Genomic DNA, 23,353 nt, shown 5'->3' with positions numbered 1-23,353 from the left:
TATTTAATTAAATATGAATAATATTCATCTTTAAGGTAAAATTTGTATGACCAGTTGAAGAATCTCCTTTTTTCTTTTTCCTTGATATGTTTAGTCAGTACTTTCCCCCTCATGTTTTCGTAAATCTGTATTTCACATTGAGTTGCTTAAAATGAGAGGTCTCATAATAGGTAAGTGGTAAATGAGGGGGATTATACACTTTTGATAATAGAATGATGACCAGGAGTTGTTTGTTTCAGTATTTTTGCTACAGCTCCAAAGCTGAAACCAAAGGGTAGTAAGTAACCCTGCTTTCTAAAGAGGGATGTGGGGCTTAGTGAAAGAGAGTAGACTTGGTTCACCCACAACACCTGTTTCCCGCATATAGGAGAAATTAGAAGAGAGATTAAAAGTGTCATTCAAATGGAGCTGTTAATCTAGTGAGGAGTTAGTTTTGTGATATTTCTCTGTTTCTCCCCAAATGGACCTTTTGTTTCCAACCCAGGATTTGGATTTGTCTGCCAGAAATGTAGATTGATTATGTAATTTGTCTAGATGTTTAATGAGCTGCAGAATCTTGTTTCCTTATGCTGCAGTGGCACCTTCCAGAGAGTTTTTGAGAAAACGTGATTGTAGTCCATTTTCACACTGCTATAAAGAAATACCTGAGACTGGGTAATTTATAAAGAAAAGAGGTTTAATTGACTCACAGTTCTTCATGTCTGGGGAGGCCTCAGGAAACTTACAGATATGGCGAAAGGGGAAGTAGGCAACATCTTACGTGGTGGCTGGCGAGAGAGAACCATCAGATCTCGGGAAAACTCACTCACTATCATGAGAACGGCATGGGGGAAGCCATCCCCGTGATCCAGTTACCTCTCACTGGGTTCCTCCCTTGACACCTGGGGATTACAATTACAATGAGATTTGGGTGGGGACACAAAACCTAACCATATCACATGACATTTCTGTGAGTTGGGAGCACACTTGAACATAGACTTGTTCCTGGAGGGGAGGAGAATGACTGGAGCTAACTGAGATGGCATGTTGAGTGAGAGAGCAGTAGGTGGAGGAGTCTGCATGTGTCCATCTTGTGTGGTTAAGAAGGCATGACTTTTTTGTGGTGCAAGTGGTGATGGTGGGAGGTAACCAGGCTTGAGTTATCTGGATGGATCCTGCCAAGGAGGGCTGCTTGCCATGTGAAGGGACTGTGGGCAGGATAATGGGAGGTTAGCCTAAGAGTGTGTTTCCCAGCTGGGTGCAGTGGCGCATGCCTGTAATTCCAGCACTTTGGGAGGCTGAGGCCAGAGGATCACTTGAGCCCAGGAGTCTATGGCCAGCCTGGGCAACATAGTGAGACTCTGTTTTTATTCCCAAAAAAAAAAAAAAAAAAGTAACTCTCACAATAGGGAACTATGCAAGATGGAGGGGTCACCTTTTTGCTTGCTGTAATTGATAACCCCTTTTCTGTGAAGTCACTTGAGAGTGACTGAGAAATAATGGGCCTTGTCTGGGGTGTTGAGAGATAGAAAAGTGAGTTCCAGTAAAGTATGTTGAAAGCATATATTCCATTGAGTTCAGTTTACTTGACCAGTTTTTTAGTTTAATAAGATTTTTGTTCAGTTTAGAATAAACATTTAGTGAGTGCTTAAACAGAATATGTAAGGTACTGTTCTAGGCATTTCATGAAAGGCAAAGATGATGGTGACGTTTTCTGTCCTCAGGGAGCATTTGCTTTAGTGTAAATAGCTAAAGTTAATTCGTGACAGAATTACATAGGTGCTCTAAATGTGTAAATGGCAGTACTATGGGAATTCGGAAGTAACAGTGAATGCCACTGGGGTTCCGAGGAGTCTGTGGAGGAGGCCAACTTTGGGCTGGATCTTGAAAGAACAAAAGGATATCAAGTAGGAAGAGAGGCATTCTGGCATGAGGGAACAAACAAAGCCATGGAAATGGGCGACTGAGAAGAGGTAATTCTCATTGGAAAATGATAATTTTACTTTTTAAATAATGCTTTCAACCATCAATTAAGCTTGCCTGCCTATGTTGTAATTCCAGTTGAATCTTGGTATTTTTATGTCATCTTTGCAGTTCTCTAGTGATATGTAATGTGTCTTCCTTTATGTGTGCATTATCAAGTTGGAAACGTTACTCACTTTAGAACCTGGATGGTTATAAGCATCAAAACCAAACTTCTAAGTCTAATCACAAAGTCTATTACTTTCCCTGATTTAAAAGAGTAAAATGTAGAGAAGAAGATGATTTTTACATATCCTAAGAAGCACTTGGCAGAGCAATTAGTTTCATAACAAGTGATTGTTTTTTAAAGCTCTCTTTAGAATAAGAATGAGTATCTTGATGCTAGTGTCACTTTTAAATAGCTATGGCTCTAGGAATGTGTCTGTTCATGTTATTATCTTAAATACACACCTTATCTATCCATATTGCTGTACTTCAGATGTGAAAGTAAAAATAAAGGTGTGAAGTGCCTAGCAGACTTGTATGGATTTATGTAAATCAGAAAACACACAAACAATCCATTAGTCTCAGTGCTGAAGCCCTGATGTATTAAAATCAAGTATGGATTATTTCCTAAAAATTTCACGTACACACATACCATCATATCCAGTGATTTACTTTGCCAAAAAAAAAAAAAAATCTTTTTTTCTCTGAACTCTAGACACACATCCAGCTGTCTTACGACATCTGCATATGGATATTTAAAGGAATATAAATCTTAAAATACTTAAAACTGAGCTGATCTTTTTACCCAAACTTGTTTCATCTTTAATCTTCGCCATCTAAGTCCATTGGTGTTACTCAGACCAAGAATGTTGGAGTCATCCCTGGCTCTTCTTCTTTCACATTCACAGTTTATCTGTCAGTAGTTCATGTTGACTCTACCATTAAAATATATTTAGAATTTGAATCTCATCACCTTTCACTCCTTCTACTACTACCTGGCCAAAGCCACTATCATTTCTTACTTGGATTATTTTAGTAGCCTCTTGACTGGTCTCTCAGCTTCCTCTCACAACCTGAAACCCAGCATGTCAGTCTGGTCTCAGTACAGTATCCAGAGTATTTAGGTTAAAACAAGTTAAATCCTGTCATTCTTCAAAGCTTCATTTGTTTTCTTTTTCACTCAATGTAAAAGGTAAAGTCTTTGTAGTAGCTTATAAGGCTTAAATGATATTGCCCCCTTTGCAACCTCATTTTTTGACTCTCTACCTACCCTTTATTCATACCTCAGTTTTTGACTCCATTTACTATCCCCCATTCCTATTTGACACCATATTGTTTCTGGAATAGCTGGCCTTGGGGCTTCTGCATTTGGTATTCCCTCTGCTTGTAATGCTCATCCCCCAGATGACTGCTTAACTTATTCCCTAATCTTTCTTGTGTCTTGAGATGTTGCATCTCTAGTGAGACCTTCTTTGGCCATCTTATTTAAAATGTCCCTCTCCCTGCAACTACTTTATATGTCTCATTTGCTCTTTCCCAAACCAACTTACTTTATATTTTGCTTTACTTTTTATGATCTTTTTCTTTCAGGATGAAAGCTTGATGATTGCAAAGTATTTTATGTTTTGTTTACTCCTATGCCATCAGACTTGGAGTCATTTCTGGCACACAGTTGGCACTTAATGCATAATTGATTGAATGATAAAAGACCATGAAAGATTTATTACCTAGGGGTTAAACCTGTAGTTAGGTTGATTTGTCTTTTATTGATATCTTTGGGGAATGATGCTATTTCCAAATGGCTGAATGTTACTTCTTTTAAATTAAATCATATTTATTGGTATAATTTACATATAGTAAAATGTGCTTATTTTAAATGTACAAGTTAATGTTTTGACAGATTTACACATTCATGTAGCTACTACTCTAATCAAGGTACAGAACATCTCCATCACTTCAAAAGTTTCCTTGTGTCTGTTTGTAGTCACTCCTCTCTCATCCGCATCTCCAGGCAACTAATGATCTGATTTTAGTCGCTATGAATTAGTTTTGCCTGCTCTAGAGTTTCAAATAAATAGAATTATACATTATATACTCTATAGCATGATGTGTTTGAGTCTTATTATGTTATTTTGTGTCTCATTAGTTTGTTCCTTTCAGTAAAGAATAGTGTTCTGTTGTATAAATGTGCTCACAATTTGCTTATCCATGTATCTGTTCATGGACATTTGGGGCGTTTACAGGTTTTTTGCCTATAGTGAATAACACTACCATGAGCATTCAAGGTGTGAGCCTTTGTGTAAATAGGCTTTGATTTTTCTGGGTTGGTTACGCAGTAGTAAGATTGCTGTTTTATATGGTAAGTTTATGCTTAACTTTGTAAGAAATTGCTTTGAAGAACTATTTTCTTCAGTGATTGTACCATACTCACTAGCAGTGTATGGAAAAATTCTAGTTGCTCCACGTTCTAGCCAGCACTTGGTATAATTCTTTAAATTCAGACACTGTTGGGTGCATTCTGGTATCTCCTTGTGGTTTTAATTTGCATTTTTCTGATTACCAGTGATGTTGATATTTTCATTTATTCATCGGCCATTTATATAACTTCTTTTGTGAAATAGCTGATAAAATCTTTTGTCCTTTAAAAAACTTGTTTCTCGTCATTCAGTTATAATAGTTCTTTATATCTTTATATATCTAGATACAAGTTCTTGTTAGATGTTTTCTCTTGGTCTGTAGAATAAGTGTAGTTTATCGACATTTTCTTTGGTGGTCTGTGCTTACTTTCTTCCTTTTTTTTTTTTGGTAATACCTAAGAAATCTTTGTGTTTTTTTTTTTTTCTTTTTTTCTTTTTTTTTTGAAATGAAGTCTCACTCTGTTGCCCAGTCTGGACTGGGATTACACGTGTGAGCCACCGTGCCTGGTAAATGTCTAAGAAATGTTTGATTAATACCTGGTTGTAAAAGATTTTCTGTGTTTTCTCCCAAGAGTTTTACAGTTTTGGCTTTTACATTAGGTCTCTGATTTGTTTTGAGTTAATTTTTGTGTATAGTGTGCAGTAAGGATCAAGGTTTGTCTCTTCTATATCCACCTGTTCTTTTCCTTTGAATTACCTTGAAACTTTTGTTAAAAATCAACTAATCATGGCCTGGCATGGTGGCTCACGCCTGTAATCCCAGCACTTTGGGAGGCCAAGGCCGGTGGATCACGAGGTCAGGAGTTAAGACCAACCTGGCCAACATAGTGAAACCCCGTCTCTACTAAAAATACAAAAAATTAGCTTGGTGTGGTGGTTGGCGTCTGTAATCCCAGCCGCTCGGGAGGCCGAGGCAGAAGAATCACTTGAACCGGGGAGGCAGAGGCTGCAGTGAGCTGAGATCGTGCCACTGCACTCCAGCCCAGGTGACAGTGTGAGACCCTGTCTCAAAAAAAAAAAAAAAAAAAAAAAAACCAACCAATCATTTATGTGGGTTTTTTTCCTGGACGTTGTTATATTGATCTGTATGTCTGTCATGCCAACATCACACTGTTTGTTCGGTAGTAAGTCTTGAAATCACGTGGTGTGAGTTCTTTTTGTTCTCTTTTGAAATTGTTTTCACTATTCTGTCTTTTCTATTTCCATATCAATTACAGGATCGGCTTGTACATTTTTACAAAATACTTCTAGGAATTTTAATTTCCATTTTGTGAATTCGGTGGATCGGTTGGGGAACATTAGCGTCTAAATGATTGAATTATTGTAAACCACGAATATAGTATATACCTCAATTTAGTTATTCTTTCATTTCTCTGAGTAATATATTGTAGTTTTCAGTGTGCTAATCTCTTGGGTCTTTTATTAAATTTATCCTAGGTGAATAGGATGTGAACTATATTTCTGAATGCTTTTGAAAATGCTGTTTAAAAAATTTACAGTTTGTCATTGTTTCTATACAGAACTATAATTGATTTTTATATATTGAACCTTGTTAATTTAATCATTAATGCTTTTGACTTTTTTTTTGTGAATTCCTCAGGATGCTCTATGTGTATGGTCTTGTTAATCACAAATAAAGACAGTTTTATTCCTATCCAATATTAGTGTCTGTTACTTCTCTTTCTTTACGGCACAGATGAGGACAGTGTTAAAGCACAGACTAGGACACTGTTAACATTGCACTAGTCTGTGCAATGTTAAATAGAAGTGGTGAGAGTGAACATCCTTGCCTTGTTTCTAATCTCAGGGAGGAAGCTTTCAGACTTTCACTGTTACATGTGATATTAGCTCTAAGTTTTTTGCAGATGTCCCATATCAGGTAGAGCAAGTTCCCTTTTATTCTAAGTATACTGAAAGCTTTTATTAAGTTGCATATGAATGTTGAATGTTGTCATTTTTTTTTGCATTTATAGGGTGAATCATTTGTATTTTCTTGTAACACTTGTTAATATGGTGAATTGAATTGATCAGATTTTGAATCTTAAACCTGTCTTTGCATTTTTGTGATAAACTCATTGTTTCATGGATTTTTATGTTATCTATGAAGGATATATTCTTTTACTATGCAAAATTTGATTTGCTTAATTTTGTTATTGATTTGTGGATGTATGTTTATGAGGCCTATCACTTTTTTTTTTTTTCTGGGGGGCTCTTATGAACTGTGTGTGTTCCTTCAGAATTCTTATGTTGAAGCCCTAACTCACAGTGGTATTCAGAATTGAGGCCTTTGAGAAGTAATTAGGTTTAGGTGAGGTCAATGAGGGTGGGGCCTTCTTAGAAAGAGAAGAAGAAGAAAAAACCAGAGTTCACTCTTTCTCTTTGATGTGAGTACACAGTGAGAAGGCAGCCATCTACAAGTGAGGAAGAAGGCCCTCACCAGCTAACTGAACTGGTTGGCATTTTGATCATCACAGCCTCCAGAACTGTGAGAAATAAATTCCTGTTATTTGAGCCACCCAGTCTGTATAGTATTTTGTTATAGAAACCTGAGCTGAGTAAAACCCAGGAGTAGGGTTGTAATGTCTTTGTCAGATTTTGGTATAAAGGTCATGATTGTTTCAGTAGATGCAGAAAAAGCGTTTGACAAAATCTGACACTTTTTTTTAATGATAAAATACTCTAATAATAATAAGGAAATTTCCTCAACATGGGAAAAGGCATCTATGTAAAAACCACAACCAGCATCTTAATAGTGAAAGAGGAACAGAGCAAGAACGTTGCTTTCACTATTCAGTTTTGTATTGGACTTTCTAGCCAAAACAATTAGTCAAGAAAAAGAAACAAAGGCATCCAAATGGGAAAGCAGTAAAACTACCTCTATTTGTAGATGACATGATATTCTATATGGAAAATCCTAAGGAATCACTAAAATGTATTAGAATTCATAAATGAGATCAACAAGCTTGCAAGGTATAATAGCAATATACAGAAATCAATTATATTTCTATACATTGGCAGTGAACAAAAATGAAAGTAAAAATTCCATTTATAATTGCTCTAGAAACTAAGAAAATTTAAGAAAAGTGGTAAAAAAAAAAATGGTACTCTGAAACCTACCAGAAATTATTGAAAGAAATTAAAGAATTTAGACATCCCATGTTCATGGATCTAGATGACTTAATATTGTTAAGATATCAGTATTATCCCAAATGATCTACAGATTCAAGGCAATCTCAGCTGCCATTTTTCTTCTTCAGAAAAGGCAAAGCTGATCCTAAAACTTACATGGAAATTTAGGGTACTCAGAATTTTCAAAACAGCTTTGAAAAAGAACAACAAAAGTGAAGGAGTCATAGTTCTTGATTTCAAAACTTAATACAAAGCTACAGTACCTAAAACAGGGCAATACTGGTATAATGATAGACATATAGGTCACTGGAATATAACTGAGAGCCCAGAATTAAACCTGACTTTTATATTCAATTGATTTTTAAAGGGTGTCATGACAATTTAATAAACAAAGAATAGTCTTTTCAGCAGATGGTGCTGGGGATAGCTGTGTATCCACTAGCAAAAGAATAAAGTTGGACCCCTTTAATATACTGTATATTAAAATATTAATGCCAAATGGATTACGGACCTAAATGCAAGAATTAAAACTATAAAACTCTTCAAAGAAAACCTAAGAGTAAGTCTACTTGTTCTTGGGTTAGGCAAAGCCTTTTTCAAGACACCAAAAGCACAAGTGACAACAGAAAAAATAAATATATTGGACTTCATCAAAATTAAAAACTTTATACTTCAAAAGACACTATCAAAAATAAAGTGAAAAAAACCAACCCACAACATGCAAGAATATATTTGTAAGTTATATTTGTGATGAGGGACTTGTATCCATAATATATAAAGAACTCTTACAATTAAATAAGACAATTCAAAAATGTGAAAAGTATCTGAATAGACATTTTTCTAACAGTAGGCATATGCATAGATGCTCTCAGTATCATTTACTGTTGTGAAATGCAAGTCAAATCAGAATTTCTCATCTGTGTCTTTGTATTTTAAGTTATAAATGAAGTTTGTATTTACCTTTGAAAGTTCTATTTTTTAAAATAGCTTTTAGTTATTATCATGTTACATTTAGAAATAGATTCTTCTGTAATCCCAGCACTTTGGGAGTCTGAGGCGGGAGGCTCACTTAAGACCAGGAGTTCAAGAGCAGCCTGGCAAATATAGTGAGATCCTGTTTCTGTTAAAATAATTCTTAAATACATTGTCAAGTACTGTTTTAGTATATTTATTGTTTAGTGTACTTGCTATCTTGGTATGCTTGTTCCATCATATCTGTTATTTCTGGATCTATTTTTTATTGACTGATTTTTGTCTTAGGAGCCACATTTTTCTACTTTGTATGTCTGGTAATATTTGGTTTGTTGATGGGGATTGTAAATGTTGCATTATTGAATGTCTTGATTTTATTGTCTTTTAAAAAAGTTTCAGTTTTATCAGGTAATTTACATTCTTTGTGAATCAGCTTGATCTTCTTGGGGCTAGTTTTTGTTTGTTAGGGTTGTTTTGAGTATCCTTTACTATAGAGGTAAATTTGGTGTGATTCTTCTGTATCCTCTGCTGAATGCTGTGCAGGGTCAACGAAGTCCCTCTACCCTTTTATTCCAAATCTGCCTGTCTTCTAGGCTTCTGTGACCTTTTGGAAGTGTTTAGGTTATTGTTCTCTCATATTTGTTCTTTTACTAGTCTCATGGAATCTTAGCATATTCATCAGAAGAGTACACGTGGAACCCCTGTGCAGACATGTGGTGCTTTTCCTCTTCTTAGCTCCTATTGCTTATGTACTGTACACTTACAAATTTAAGCAACCTTAGGCTCCCTAAAACTCTGATATCTGTTCCCTCAACTCAACTGAACCACCATGTAATTAGTATCTCCCACCATGATGCAGAATGCCTCCAGGCAGAAAACTGGTGCAATCATAGGGTTTCCCTTTCTTTTAGGGATCGTAGTTCATTGCTGCCATTATTGTCCACTGTCTGAAAATGATTGTTTTATATATTTATCAAATTTTCTGGTTGATTATGGTAGGAAGTGGGCAAGCCTGGTGTTGGCTAATCAAAGTCAATATTGGAAATGCCCTGTTACTCCCTTCTTAGTATTGAAACTTAAGAAAAAATTAAAAGTTTTTGCATATATCTTAAAAAGTGTTTTATTTATACATATCCCATCACAAAAAATTATTGAACATTTTCCACCCTTTTCTTGATGATGTCTCTTCTTTTTAAATTATTTTATGATGTAGACTTAACGTGCTTTAGACTTTTGAAAATGCTTCTCTCGTAATTTTGCTAATTTCTTTTCCTCCTCCAGTATTTTGTCCATATTGAGGCCAATTTCAGTTTTCAGTGACTCCCTTATCCCTGAAACAACCTTTTTTTAAAGAAATCATCTTCATCATTCACAAAAGGAGGTTTTAATATTTAACCTTGGTACTTAAGGGCCTGTCCAGTAAGTCTCGTGTCTGCATATTCTACTTTTTTATACTTAACATAGTAGTTCACCATCTTGGCCAGCACTACTTTACTAGCCTCTGTTTCTTTGGTAATACTGTTTCCTTTGTTGAAAGCCTGTCTTCAGTGCTCTTTGTGAAAAGCCTCACCATTCTTCAGAGTCTCTCATGTGTTTATTATGGTGCTTTTCTTTTCTTTTTTTTCTCTTTCTTTTTTTTTTTTTTTTTGGGGAGACGAGTCTCGTTCTGTCACCCAGGCTGGAATGCAATGGTGCGATCTCTGCTCACTGCAACCTCCACCTCCTGGATTCAAGCGATTGTCCTTCCCCAGCCTCCCAAGTAGCTGGGATTACAAGTGTGCACAATCATGCCTGGCTAATTTTTGTATTTTTAGTACAGACAGGGTTTCACCATGTTGGCCAGGCTGGTCTCAAACTCCTGACCTCAAATTCTGCACCCGCCTTGGCCTCTCAAAGTGCTAGGATTACAGGCCTGAGCCACCATGCTCGGCATTGTGGTGCTTTTCTTACTAGGATCTAGTTACTAGTTACAGTTACTAGTTTTCTTTTTTTTTTTCTTTTTTTTTTTTTTGAGACCGAGTCTGGCTCTGTGGCCCAGGCTGGAGTGCAGTGGCGCGATCTCAGCTCACTGCAAGCTCCAGCTCCCGGGTTCACGCCATTCTCCTGCCTCAGCCTCCTGAGTAGCTGGGACTACAGGCGCCTGCCACCACGCCCGGCTAATTTTTTGTATTTTTAGTAGAGATGGGGTTTCACCTTGTTAGCCAGGATGGTCTCGATCTCCTGACCTCATGATCCGCCCGTCTCGGCCTCCCAAAGTGCTGGGATTACAGGCTTGAGCCACCGCGCCCGGCCCAGTTACTAGTTTTCTTGCTAGGTTTTAGTTCTTGAATATTTGTCAAAAACTCCTTACTACTTTGTAAGCTCATTGAATGCTATACTCATCTTTGATTCTGCCGTAGGCCAGTGTTCTGACTGGCCTAGAAGTGGGCACATAGTTGATGTTCTGTGAATACATATTGAATATTGGCTGAAACAGCCTTTAAAATAGAAACTATAGATAAATTTGGCAGGTGTATCCTGATCTTCAGTGTGGCTTGTTGAGGTAATAAGTTTATGATATGAGTGTACTGTCTAAGTATCATGCTTTCCTAAGAGACACCTTTCTGTATGGCTGTAATTCTAAGTTAGGGAACAGATAGAAATATAGGGTCCCTTCATTTCATCTGTGTAGTGTTCAGTAAAGACAGGGAGATTGCTACAGGCAATCTGAGTTGGTTACCCCTCTCGTTCCCCAGTGTGATCATATTTTTCTTTTTACTTATTTTATGACTCTTTTAGCTTAATATCTTTTAGTCAACAGACATACATGTGTGTATATATTTTTATATATGTATATAATTATATATATATAAAATTGAGGAAAAGCAATATTTGTGGTGGCATGGGGTGAAAACAAGTAAATCCTCAATGACTATGGTAGACTGATATTTTCTGTATGCCCTAAGTGTGGAGATGAGTGCCATTGTAGGTAGAGGAGGAGCACTTGGATGTGTGGTGGCCCTTTAAGGTTCTCAGAGGCTTGTATCTAGGTGTATAAATCAGGGAGGGCCAAATGTGCTTTGCCTAGCACAGCTTTCACTGACTGAGCAGTCTATTTTCAGATAGTCCTTCAGATAATGAAAGTTGTCATTGCTTAATTTTATACACTCTTCCACTTATTTATACCTACTGCCATTCACTGAGGTCATCCCTTCAAAAAGTACTTCTTGAGGACCCATGATGTGCCCGTGCTGGCACTGAAAAGATAAAAAAGACATGCTTCCTGGAGGAGTGGCAGTGGCCTTCAGAGGTCTTGATTAGTGCTTTGGGGCCACTGTTTGAGGAACCTGCCGTTTAATACTTGCGTTTCCTCCAGAAAGCATGTGGGCATTGGTGGTGGATGTGCTTTTAAAAACAGCCTCTTGGCCGGGTGCGGTGGCTCAAGCTTGTAATCCCAGCACTTTGGGAGGCCGAGACGGGCGGATCACAAGGTCAGAAGATCGAGACCATCCTGGCTAACCTGGTGAAACCCCGTCTCTACTAAAAAAAATACAAAAAGCTAGCCGGGCGAGGAGCCCAGCTACTCGGGAGGCTGAGGCAGGAGAATGGCGTAAACCCGGGAGGCGGAGCTTGCAGTGAGCTGAGATCCAGCCACTGCACTCCAGCCTGGGTGACAGAGCGAGACTCCGTCTCAAAAAACAAAACAAAACAAAACAAAACAACCTCTTGTGGCTATATTTTGTACCTGATCCCGTGTTTAATAAGATGGATGATTCAGTTTCTTCTGTGAATTCAGGTTGTGATATTTGCATCTTTGGAAATGCTATTTAGGAAATAATTACCAGCATGGAAATTCATAGTTTGTTAATTTTCTTGAAGATACAAGGTCTGGCACGGTGGCTCATGCCTGTAATCCCAGCACTCTGGGAAGCCGAGGAGGGTGGATCACTTGAGGTCAGGAGTTTGAGACCAGCCTGGCCAACTAGGCGAAACTCCGTCTCTACTAAAAATACAAAAATTAGCTTGGCGTGGTGCTGCGCGTCTGTAGTCCCAGCTACTCCAGAGGCTGAGGCAGGAGAATCACTTGCATCTGGGATGTGGAGGTTGTGGTGAGCAGAGATCATGCTACTGCACTCCAGTCTGGGTGACGGAGCGAGACTCCGTCTCAAAAAAAAAAACCAAAAAAACAACAAAAAAACCCCAAGCAAACACTAAACTAAGACAAAAGAAAAAAGGTACATATTTTTTTACTAGGTGCATAGCTGTGGTATTTTGTGTAATGGTAATAGAAATGTAAAAAATGGTTTATTGGAAGGATTTTGGTCTTAATCAGATTTTTTTTATAAAGATTAAAACATTGACATTGCTATTGGCTAGAAAAAAAACCCATTTTCTTTATTTTTTTCAATGTGCTAGCCTTTAGTAAACAGATGGTCAGACTAAATGCTTATGATTAAAAGTGCCTCAGAGTAAACATTTGCAGATATTTGGGAAAGGAAATATAGTTAATGCTAAAAATTTTGGGGGCTTCTGGTTCACAGATTTGCATTACTTATCCTCCTTAGCTGATAACATATACTCATCAATAGGCTGGACAAGACCGTTTTCTTGTTTTGAGTTATTTTTTCCTTTATCCCCTATCCCTACCCCTGTTTTGCACCCCTATCCCAGTCTCCCTTAGTAGACCTTGACTTGCATGTGTTTGGCATATTACCTTGGATTGGCACATGTCTTTGAAAAATATAGAACAGTTTGTATATTATGTATATCTTAAATTCAAACTTCAAGCTTTCTTTTTCACTTTTGACACTTTTTAATTTAGACATGTTGTGGTGTATATCTCTAGCTAAATACTTTTAAACATAGTTTGGTTCCTTTGTAAGTTATCCAGGTAATGGATGTATGGATTGCCTCTAAAACCACTTAGACATAATGCTGTGATAAACATCTGCACACAATTTTAATACTTGTTTTATGTGTAAGTTCTTTGGGCTGTGTATTTAGGAGTGAGATTACTGGATATAGGTTAGTGGCTTGCATTAGCGTTTTTCTCCACTTGTTCATTTATATTTATTTCGTGCAATTTGTATATCATTTGACCATTTAATTATAGACAATTAAAAAATAGTTTTTACTGTGGTAAAATGGAGCTAACAAAATTTACTATTTTAACCATTTTTAAGTGTACAGGTCAGTGGCATTAAGTACATTCCTATTGTTGTGCAGCCATCTCTACCATCTTTATCCAAAGCTTTTCATGTTCCTCAACTGAAACTGTACCCATTAGGCAGTGGGTACTCACTCCCCAGGCAACCTGGCAGTCCCTGGCAGACTTTGTCTTTATGAATGAGACTACTCTAGGTACCTCATACAAGTAGAATCATACAGCATTTGCCGTGTTTTGATCAACTAGCTTATTTTACTTAGTATAATATCTTCAAGGTTCATTCATGTTGTAGCATATGTCAGAATGGTTTTCCTTTTTAAGGGTGAATAATACTACATTGTATATACATATACCACATTTTATTTCTCCATTTGTCCATTGATGGACTCTTCTACTTTTTGGCTGTTGCGAACAATGCTACTATGAATGTAGGTGTACAAATAATCTGTTCAAGTCCCTGAGTTCATTTCTTTTGAGATGTATACCCAGAAGTGGAATTGCAGGATCATATTTTTATTTTTTGAAGAACTGGTGTACTGTTTTCCGTAGTGGCTGCACCATTTTGTTTTCCCACCAGCAGTGTACGTGGATTTCAGTTTCTCCACATTCTTACCGACACTTGTTTTTGAAATTTTTAAAAAATTTGAAAAGAGAACTCTATATTATAGTAGTAGCTAGCATTAAGTAAGGGCTTACTGTGAGCCCAAGTGCTGTTTTTTAAGTTTTACACGTGAGAAGCTTTTAGCCTTCACAACAGCTTTCCAAGATGTATGTAGAGAATGCACCATTAATAGAGTTCCTAGGATGATAAACTGGAACTTTGAATTGAGGCACCAGTATTCAACACATGCGTCTATATCCAAAGGAAGTGCTAGACCGTATGCAGAATTATAGAAAGCTGGTTTTGTGACATTTGAATCCCTTTACTCACATAGACGCTATCAAAGCGGGGGGCTGGGGGTAAGATTTTGTTAGACGAATTTTTCTGCAGGTCATCAGAGTGCTGTATGTCTTACCCTTGTCTCCCACAAGTTAGGGGTCTCTGAATCTTTTGTCAAGTCTAGTGAGAGAAGTTTCAACTAAAGTATATCTTAGGGTCACAAGATATTGGTGCTTGACTCCACCTGGGAAAGCTGAAGTGTTCTATAGCAGTAGCGGTGGGTTTGAGAAGTAATTGCACTCTTCTCTGTCAACAGGGAAATCAACCTGTCATTTTTAAAGGGATCCTGCCGAAGAAAAAGTCTCCTGCCGGGGCAAGAAGATCCCAGCAGTAATGGGCTGTTTGTGTACCACCAGGGGTCAGAAGCTAAGGAGGCATTAAGAGCTTTTAGCAGAGAGAGAGCAGTGTCTCTGGCAGGATATTTGCAATTGGAAGAGTATACCATTGGAAGAGTGCACATAAGCTCCCCAAGAGAGGAAGAATTAGTGTTAAACACTCTGCCATATCCCCTCTGCCATAGCCCTAGATCATTTTGCTGCAGATAGCAATCAAGAACTGTCTTGTATGCCTGACCTCTCCTCCCTTTCCTGACCTTGATCCTGGTGGGCTCAGAAAACTCAGGAAGATGGTGGAAGAGAAATTGGTGAGATGAGGAGGATCCTGTTCCTTCACTGACAGTGGCTGGCGCTGGGCAGGCCCCAGCTGAGTGAAGAACATAGATTTAATGTTACGTGTACTTTGGAGTTTTGGTTGTTATTTGGGTCTAGTCTTTTTATTTTGTAAAATTTGAAGCCTATTGGATGTTGAAACAATACAATATACACCCCATACCTTTTACCAGTTATTAACATGTAGCCACAGTATATATCGTATATATACTTTTTTGGGCAGTGGGATGGGGCTGAACCTTTCAAAAGTGACATTTTACCCCTTCAGCTTGTTTATCTTAAGAATTAACATATTCTGCCGGGCGCGGTGGCTCAAGCCTGTAATCCCAGCACTTTGGGAGGCCGAGGCGGGCGGATCACGAGGTCAGGAGATCGAGACCATCCTGGCTAACACGGTGAAACCCCGTCTCTACTAAAAAATACAAAAAACTAGCCGGGCGAGGTGGCGGGCGCCTGTAGTCCCAGCTACTGGGGAGGCTGAGGCAGGAGAATTGCGTGAACCTGGGAGGCGGAGCTTGCAGTGAGCCGAGATCCGGCCACTGCACTCCAGCCTGGGCGGCAGAACGAGACTCCGTCTCAAAAAAAAAAAGAATTAACATATTCTCCTATGTAGTCATAATACTGTTACCACACTGAGGTCTTTACCATTGGTATAATAATGTATACTATACAGTCCATATTCAATTTTCCCTGATTACCTAAGACTTTTTTTTTTTTTTTTTTTTTTTTTTTTTTTAAGAGACGGAATCCAGCCCAGCTCTGTGGCTCACACCTGTCATTTAAATTGACTATATGATTTTCTCTTACTTACGAGGGACCAGAAAAGTTATGAGGATTGTATGAATTTTTACTATAGGCCAGGAGTTGGTTTATTCTTGAGTAGGTTTAATAGACCAGAACGAGACAAAAACAAAGTTTTTACATGAAATCCATCATTTCTGCGTGGTCAACCTGGCGGGCACACTTTTAAAAGAATGTCTCAATTCAGTATGCTCTTGCATTATTCAATAATGTATTTCTTGTAGGTAAAATTGACAGAGTAATGATAATTGTTGAAGCTGGGTGATGGTGGTTCATTGAACTTTTCTCCCTACTGTTGGGTATAATTGAAGATTTTCATGATGAAAAGGTAAAGGATTTTTTTGACTCTTGTATTTTCTAATTTGTAGATTTGGAATGTTAGTAAATCACATAATACATTATTCCTTAATATCAGAGGAAATCAACTTATAAAACTAAAACAGTAATAATAATAGTTTTCCATATGTAGGGCAAACTAAGCTAAGTCTTTTCCAAATTCACACCTCTCCGATATAAATTATTTCATTATAAAGCAATCATTCTTTGAAGTTTATGCTCATTTTGAAGACTTTTCACCTTTTTCTTGTTTTGTCATTTGTCTCTGAAGTGCAGGAGAGACCGAGTCCACGGTTGGCTCTAATAATGGTGATGGTGACCTGGGTGAAAGTGTAGTCTGGGTGAAAGTTCATGTTGGGACCAAAATTAAAGCTAAAGTTTATAAGAAATAGGATTGAGCCTGAGGGGTTTCAACATTGTACAGTGTTGGAGCGTGGCTCTGATTCAAAAATCAGGGTTATTTTTCCAAAATTGAAACAAAAATGAAATAGTCCTGAAACAGTGTTGTTTAGCCTTGTTAGAATTTATGTCTTTGGAATTTGAAATACTTTGTGTATTAGCTATAAGTGATTTTTTTTTGTGAATAGAATTTTTTTTGTACTTTAATAGAGTGTTTTTTTAGTCATAATTTTAAAGCCAAAGGTAGAATCTTGTAACTTTGTCCTAAATGAACACTTTTGATGGAAGTCAATAAAATACTACACTAAATGTCCCTGTATACATTATATACATTAGTGATTTCTGAGTGTTAAAATTTTTGCCTTTCTTTTGGTTTATTTTATCTGTTTTCTAAAGTGAATAGTTATTAATCGAATTGCATTGATAAATGACATGATTTTAGTTGGTCTTTGTAAGAGAGACAGTTTACTCATCAACCTTAGTGTTTCTTAGCAACACAAGTTATTCCTATCTTGGGCATTTTCATATCTTCCTTCAGACATACATGTGGAAATAGTTTATATGACCTGATGCTTGTCCATCTGTCCTGAATCTCTCATTACTTCTTCATTACCTAAACATCCTTGTTAAACTTCATGTCCATACAATATATTCTTCCAGCTTAATAACCCACAGTTTGACTTCAGCATCATTTGGCTTATCACAATCTTAAAAGTGTTCTGAGAAATAAATTTATTTTGTGTGTTGTGTAGCTAAAAGTTACTGAAAATATGTTATATTTTCATGATAAAAAAAGTATAAAAATAATGCTTTGGGCCAGGTGCGGTGATTCACGCCTGTAATCCCAGCACTTTGGGAGGCCGAGGTGGGAGGATCACGAGGTCAGGAGATCGAGACTATCCTGGCTAACATGGTGAAACCCCGTCTCTACTAAAAATACAAAAATTAGCCGGGCGTGGTGGTGGGCGCCAGTGGGAGCAACATGTGCAAAGGCCATGTGGCAGGATGCAGCAGGGCACATTGAGAGAAGCTGGAGTGCAGAGTGAACACCTGCAAGATAAGGCTTTCAAGGAGATTAGTTTTAAGTAAAAACTTCATTCTTTATATATACTTTATACAAACTGTGAAATCAATAATTATTTTTATATTGACTTCTGTGTATCATTATATTGACTTCCGTATATCTATTTTAAGACAATAAACTTTGTTTTCAGATATTCAAAAGATTTGAAGATTTCTTCAAGTTCCTTTTTCCCATTTGGTCCTTTAATCCCCTAACTAGGAATCCACTGATGATCCAACTGCTTGAGTATAACTACCCCAGTGGCAGAGTCCTCCCTTTCTTCTTTGGAACCAGCTTTATTTCCAGACACTTTTAAGTAATGGAGAATTCTTTCTTATGTGAAGCCAAAATTCTGGATTTTACTCATTGATACTAGTTCTCAGTGGCAAAACTGAACAAGTTCAGTTTGTTTATAGACTCTTTTACTTATTGAAGATTACTTATATATAGCTATAAGTCTCTTTTTCACAAAGAGTTTTTCCCCCAGTGTTAAACAAATTTCAGGTACACACACACACACACACACACACACACACACACACACACACAGAATGAAACACCCTCCCTCCCCTACTCTGCATGTACCAGTTGCCTGGCTTCAATAATTGTCAACCTATGGTTTTGATTGATGGAGACTTAATGAATACCATTTTTGCCCTAGGACTTGCTGGATATATAGAAAGGGACCTGACACAGTTTCTGGCCTTAAGGAGCTCTCATTCCAGAGGGGAAGAAAAAAAATAATGATGTCTGAGAGCATCAGAAAAGAACCTGCTCTGGTCAGGTAAGAAAGGTTTCCCTTAGGAAGTGAGCCTTAGTTGCTGTCTGAAGGGCATACCAGTGGGAGCAGCAGGTGCAAAGGCCTTGTGGCAGGATGCAACAGGGTGCATTGAGAGAAGCTGGAGTTCAGAGTGAACACTTCTAGTTGATAGGAAATCAACTAAAATAATACAGCATAATGCATACAGTCATTTAATTTGTAAGAGAATTACAGGATTATAAAGAAATAGTGCAGGAAGGGCATTTTACCCTGCTAAGTGGTGGAAATGGGAGGAATTAGTATACAAACTTAGGCTCTGGAAATAGATTTCCGGAGGGTTTTGGAGAAAGTAAGCAAGGTAAGCAACGTTCAGATGTTAGGACAGCTTCTAAGACAAAAATTCTCCATTGGCAAAAATCTTATATTTATATGTACTTTTAAATAGATATTTCTGTGGAGAGAGCCCTTAGTTCATCAGGCCCACAGAGAGGTTAATGATATAAAATAGGGCCATTGTGTAGTCCATTAAGAGATGAAGCATTGAGAATTGAACTTAGTAGCAAAGTCTTAATGGTCAGCTCAAACATTCCTGGGAATTAAAAAGCCAAAAGAGACAGATACTCAGTAAACTTGCCTGCAAGTAATCTTTTTTACTGCACATAGATGGAAAATATTTGTACTCTTCTTATAGCTTAAATCTGTTACATATATATATGCATTGATTATTTTAAAATATGAGATAATTAGTTATTACGCTAAGAGAGAGGTCAGGGATTCAATACCTGGAGAGATGATATCCCCACAGCAAAACCACTGCTTTTCTCTCTAGACAGTGTTGGAGTCTTTACTTGGTCCAGTTTGAAATGCATGCTGTGTGGACATGGGGAGGACTTAAAATAATGTTTAGAGTTATGTTCAAATCTATCCTTATCTTTAGAGCCTTACCATGGATAGGTTATTGTGTGATCTTGTTACTGAGATTTGCCCTGCCTGAATTTTGAGACCCATATGATATCTTTCAGTACAGCTACATGAGAGTATAAGCATATATATGCATGCATTCTAATGCAGTGGAGCAGTTTTCTCTTAGAGCTTTTCCAGTCAAGGAAGCAGGTACTATTTACAGTGTATATTAGACAAATTGGAAGCAGGTGCTTCCCACTCTCTCTTTCTCATCTTTGTAGCCATTCTTTCACTGTGGCCCTGCTTGTATCTGTATACTACATGCATCTCTATGGTTTTTCTCTTCTTGTATGTTCTAGAATAGATGTGTGACAAAAAAGCCATAATGCAGTCTTTTTTATTCACTCAGAATGTTAATTTATGTTTGAATACTGGAGTCGACTATTTGATCATTCCTTTTTAGTTTATGATTTGCTTATTTATTTCTTCTCCTGTTTACTATTTAAGAATTACATATATACTCCAGTCTGGCAGAAGTGATCAAATATGATTTTTTTAATAAAATATCTTCAAAATTTTATTGGTATGTAGCTTGGTGCCACATTTTGAACATGTATATGATCACTTGTTATGTTTGAGTGTTTCTGAAATTGAATTATTTGATAATTTGTGAAAATTATCTTTTAAAATGAAATAAAGTGACAAGGTTTATCCTTTTGAATTGATAGGACTAACTGTTATTAAAATCATATTATTCCCCATGCATCAGACATAAAAGTCTTATTTCTTCTTTCTGTTTCAATTATATAATTTAAGTTATATCTTCCTTTAGACATGTCCCAGTTTATTGAACATACTCAATTTCCATTGTAAACATGTAGATAGGGTAGGTGACTACATAAATTTTTTGGGATAAATTTTGTAAATAGTATTGGAAATTAATCTTAGAATTCTAAGTGTCACTATTATTTTTCTTTAATGCTTCTGTTTGTAGTACAGAGTACTGAGTAATATAGTGGATAAAACACATAGTCCCAGCCCTAATAAGAAAGACAGACTAGTGTGTAAGTAACCTGAATAAATGGTATAAGAGAAGCACAAATAAAACTCAGCTGAAAAAAAAAGATTGTATTAGTCAGTTCTTAAAAGATAATGATACTTGAGCTGGGCCTTAAGTAACTGTTAGAAAAATGATGGGGGAAGATTTGGGAAAAGGTATTTTAGGCTGAGCAGATAACACAAGAAAAGAGAGTCTTAAATGCCTTGTATGATTGAAGAGTCTCTAGTGGTCTCGCATAGGAACTGAGGGGGAGCCATCGGTGATTAGACTGGACTCTCCAAAACTGGGTTTGATTATCTTGTAAGGGTGTGCAGATCTTACTTGTTAGGCAGTGGACAGCCTTAGAAGGTAACAGACCATCTTTAATGTGTTCTCTGATATATTCATAACTACTCCTGTTGTTTGTAGTAGATATTACAATATTCATTTTAGAGAAAAACTAATGCTCAGAGGAGCTAAATAACTTGCCCAAGGTCTTGTGACAAGTAGTTGTCAGAGCTAGAATTCAAACCAAATGTTCATTTGAACCTGCATGTTTCATCTCTTTTAAGTGGGAGAACAAGGCAATCAGGCTGAATTTCAGGAATATCTCCAAAGCAGTTGGTTTCTTGGATTAGAAAGTAATACTGTAGAGGCATGGTAGCCAACTGGGAGACTATTTTAATGATTCAAACAAGTGGTAGTATGAACTTGAATTTGTGGTAGTAAAAATAGGAGTGAAAAGAAGGGTGTGTATATGAGATTAAGGTAGGAGAATTGTCAAGACTGCATCATTAAGTACGGATAATAAGAATGCATTGTTTCAAACTCATGTGGTAGAAAAATGATGTCCCCAGTGCTGGCTTACCTGAGCTAAGAGCCAACTGGTTTAAAAGAGAGACTGCAGCTTGCCAGGGGTCCAGAATTAAGTGATATAGTGGTAAAGTGATTCGATGGAGAAGAGTTAAAGGGTGAGCTATAAAAGTCACATTCTAGCTTCAGGTTAAACATATGAGCACAGAGCTGAAAACTAGAGGCAAAGCCTAACATTTGGGTAGACTGTGAACCTAATATGGAAGGAGTACCTGAATAAAGGGTGAAGGCACAAAACAATTATCATGGGCTGGGCCTGTGCTGACTGTTGTCCATTTGTACCAAGTTTTGCTCCCTCTCAGCTTCCTCTGTGGTTGTAGTAGCTGTTATGGGTTGAACTGTATCCCCTTTCAAAAAGAAATGTGGAAGTCGTAACCCCTAGTACCCCAAAATGTGAACTTACTTGGATATGAGATTTTCACAGACTTTATTTTGGAGATAATCAGGTTAGCATGAGATTGTTAGGGCAGGCCCTAATCTAATATGACTGGTGTCCTTATAAAAAGGGGAAATTTAGACACAGACGTTTATAGAGGGACGACTATGTGAAGATACTAGAGAACAGTGTTTACAAGTCAAGGATTGCCTGAGGCTACTAGAAGCTGAGAGAGAGACTTGAAACGGATTCTCCCTCACAGCCCTTCTAAGGAACCAACCCTGCTGACACCTTGATCTTTGACTTCTAGCCTCCTGAATTATGAGATAACACATTTCTGTTGTATCAGCCACCCAGTTTGTGGTACATTGTTATAGCAGCCCTAGGAAGTTAATAAAGCAATATATAGGGGATTGGGAGAGGTATGGGGGTCTGGTGGCAGTATTCAATAGGGTGATCAGGAAAGGCTTCAATAAGAAGCTGATAAAATGAGGAGAGAATTGAAGGAGGTGAGGGAATAATCCATGAGGATATCTGCTAGGAGAACATTGTTGACAAAGACATGTGCGTCTGTTGTATTTAGGTTGAAAAAGAGGACGGTGTGTCTGTAATGGGGTGACCTAGGAAATGAGGTCTGAGAGGACATACAGTGAGCATGGGCAGATTGGGTAGGGCCTTCTAAACCATTGACAGGGTTCTGACTTATATGCATTGATATGGAAAGCCAGAGGATTTTAAGCAGAGTGATCTTATCTACACTTCAAAAGGATGTTAGCCTTTGGGATGAAAATAGACAATGGGGATAAGGTAGAGAGACCAGAAAGGAGGATGATGGAATTGTCCAGGCATTAGCCAGAGTTGGTGCAAGTTTGGATAGTAGGGTGGCAGTATAAGTGAGAAGAAATGGCTAGTATTGGATATATATGTTATTAGTAGAGCATTGGGGTATTATGACAGATTGAATATGGGGTGTGAGAGAAAGCTTGGACTAAGCAACTGTAATATAACAGAGTTTGAGTAAAGAACGATTCCTGAATAGAGCAGGACCCTCTGTTCCATCCCCTTTGCCCCCAGCCAGAATAGGTTCAGAGTGACTTTGTACTGCTGAATTGGAGAAAATTTATGAACAGAAAAAAAAAAAAATAACATATAGAAAACGGAAGTGAGGTACAGAAACAGTTGGATTGGTTACAGCTGGGTGTGCCTTATTTGAACACAGTTTCAACAGTTGGCTGTCTTTGATTGGCTGAAACTTGGTGATTGATACAAGAATAGGTTACAGTCTGTTTACACATCCAGTTGAGTTACAGTTCGCTATGTACGGAGAAACCTTTAGGCTGAACTTAATGTATGTAAGGGGGTAGCTTTAGACTATACTTTTTAACAGTACAATATTTTTTTCCATTCTTTTACTTTCAGCTTATTGTGTCTTTGAAAATAAAGTATGTCTCTTGTAGATAGCACATAGTAGGATTGTGTTTTCTTACTCATTCTGCCAGTGTGTGCCTTTTGGTTAGTGTTTAATCCATTAGCCTTTAATGTAATTACTGATAAGGCAAGATTTACAATTGCCATTTTACTACT

At 37.4% G+C, this 23,353-nt stretch overlaps 1 protein-coding gene across 32 annotated transcripts in view; it reads left to right on the top strand.

The window, feature by feature from the left end:
• The window catches only part of LOC105492615 (glycosyltransferase like domain containing 1), a 407,319-nt gene that overhangs the window by 49,150 nt on the left and 334,816 nt on the right, over positions 1–23,353 (top strand). For 6 of the 32 annotated variants that reach the window (XM_071072691.1, XM_071072687.1, XM_071072692.1 and 3 more), the window contains exons 1-2: positions 15,958–16,348; positions 18,480–18,602. The exons of 13 other annotated variants lie outside the window; for them this stretch is intronic. The gene's annotated coding sequence lies outside the window, so the exon portion shown is untranslated. Of the gene's footprint in view, positions 1–14,807; positions 15,195–15,957; positions 16,349–18,479; positions 18,603–23,353 lie in introns of those variants that run through there. 13 more of the 32 variants (XM_071072695.1, XM_071072694.1, XM_071072710.1 and 10 more) reach the window with 11 other exon arrangements.

The sequence above is a fragment of the Macaca nemestrina genome, chromosome 11 (assembly GCF_043159975.1).
Source record: "Macaca nemestrina isolate mMacNem1 chromosome 11, mMacNem.hap1, whole genome shotgun sequence".
Classification (NCBI taxonomy): domain Eukaryota; kingdom Metazoa; phylum Chordata; class Mammalia; order Primates; family Cercopithecidae; genus Macaca; species Macaca nemestrina.
The sequence above is the reverse complement of the archived record's forward strand: the minus strand, read 5'-3'. Positions and strand labels throughout refer to the sequence as shown.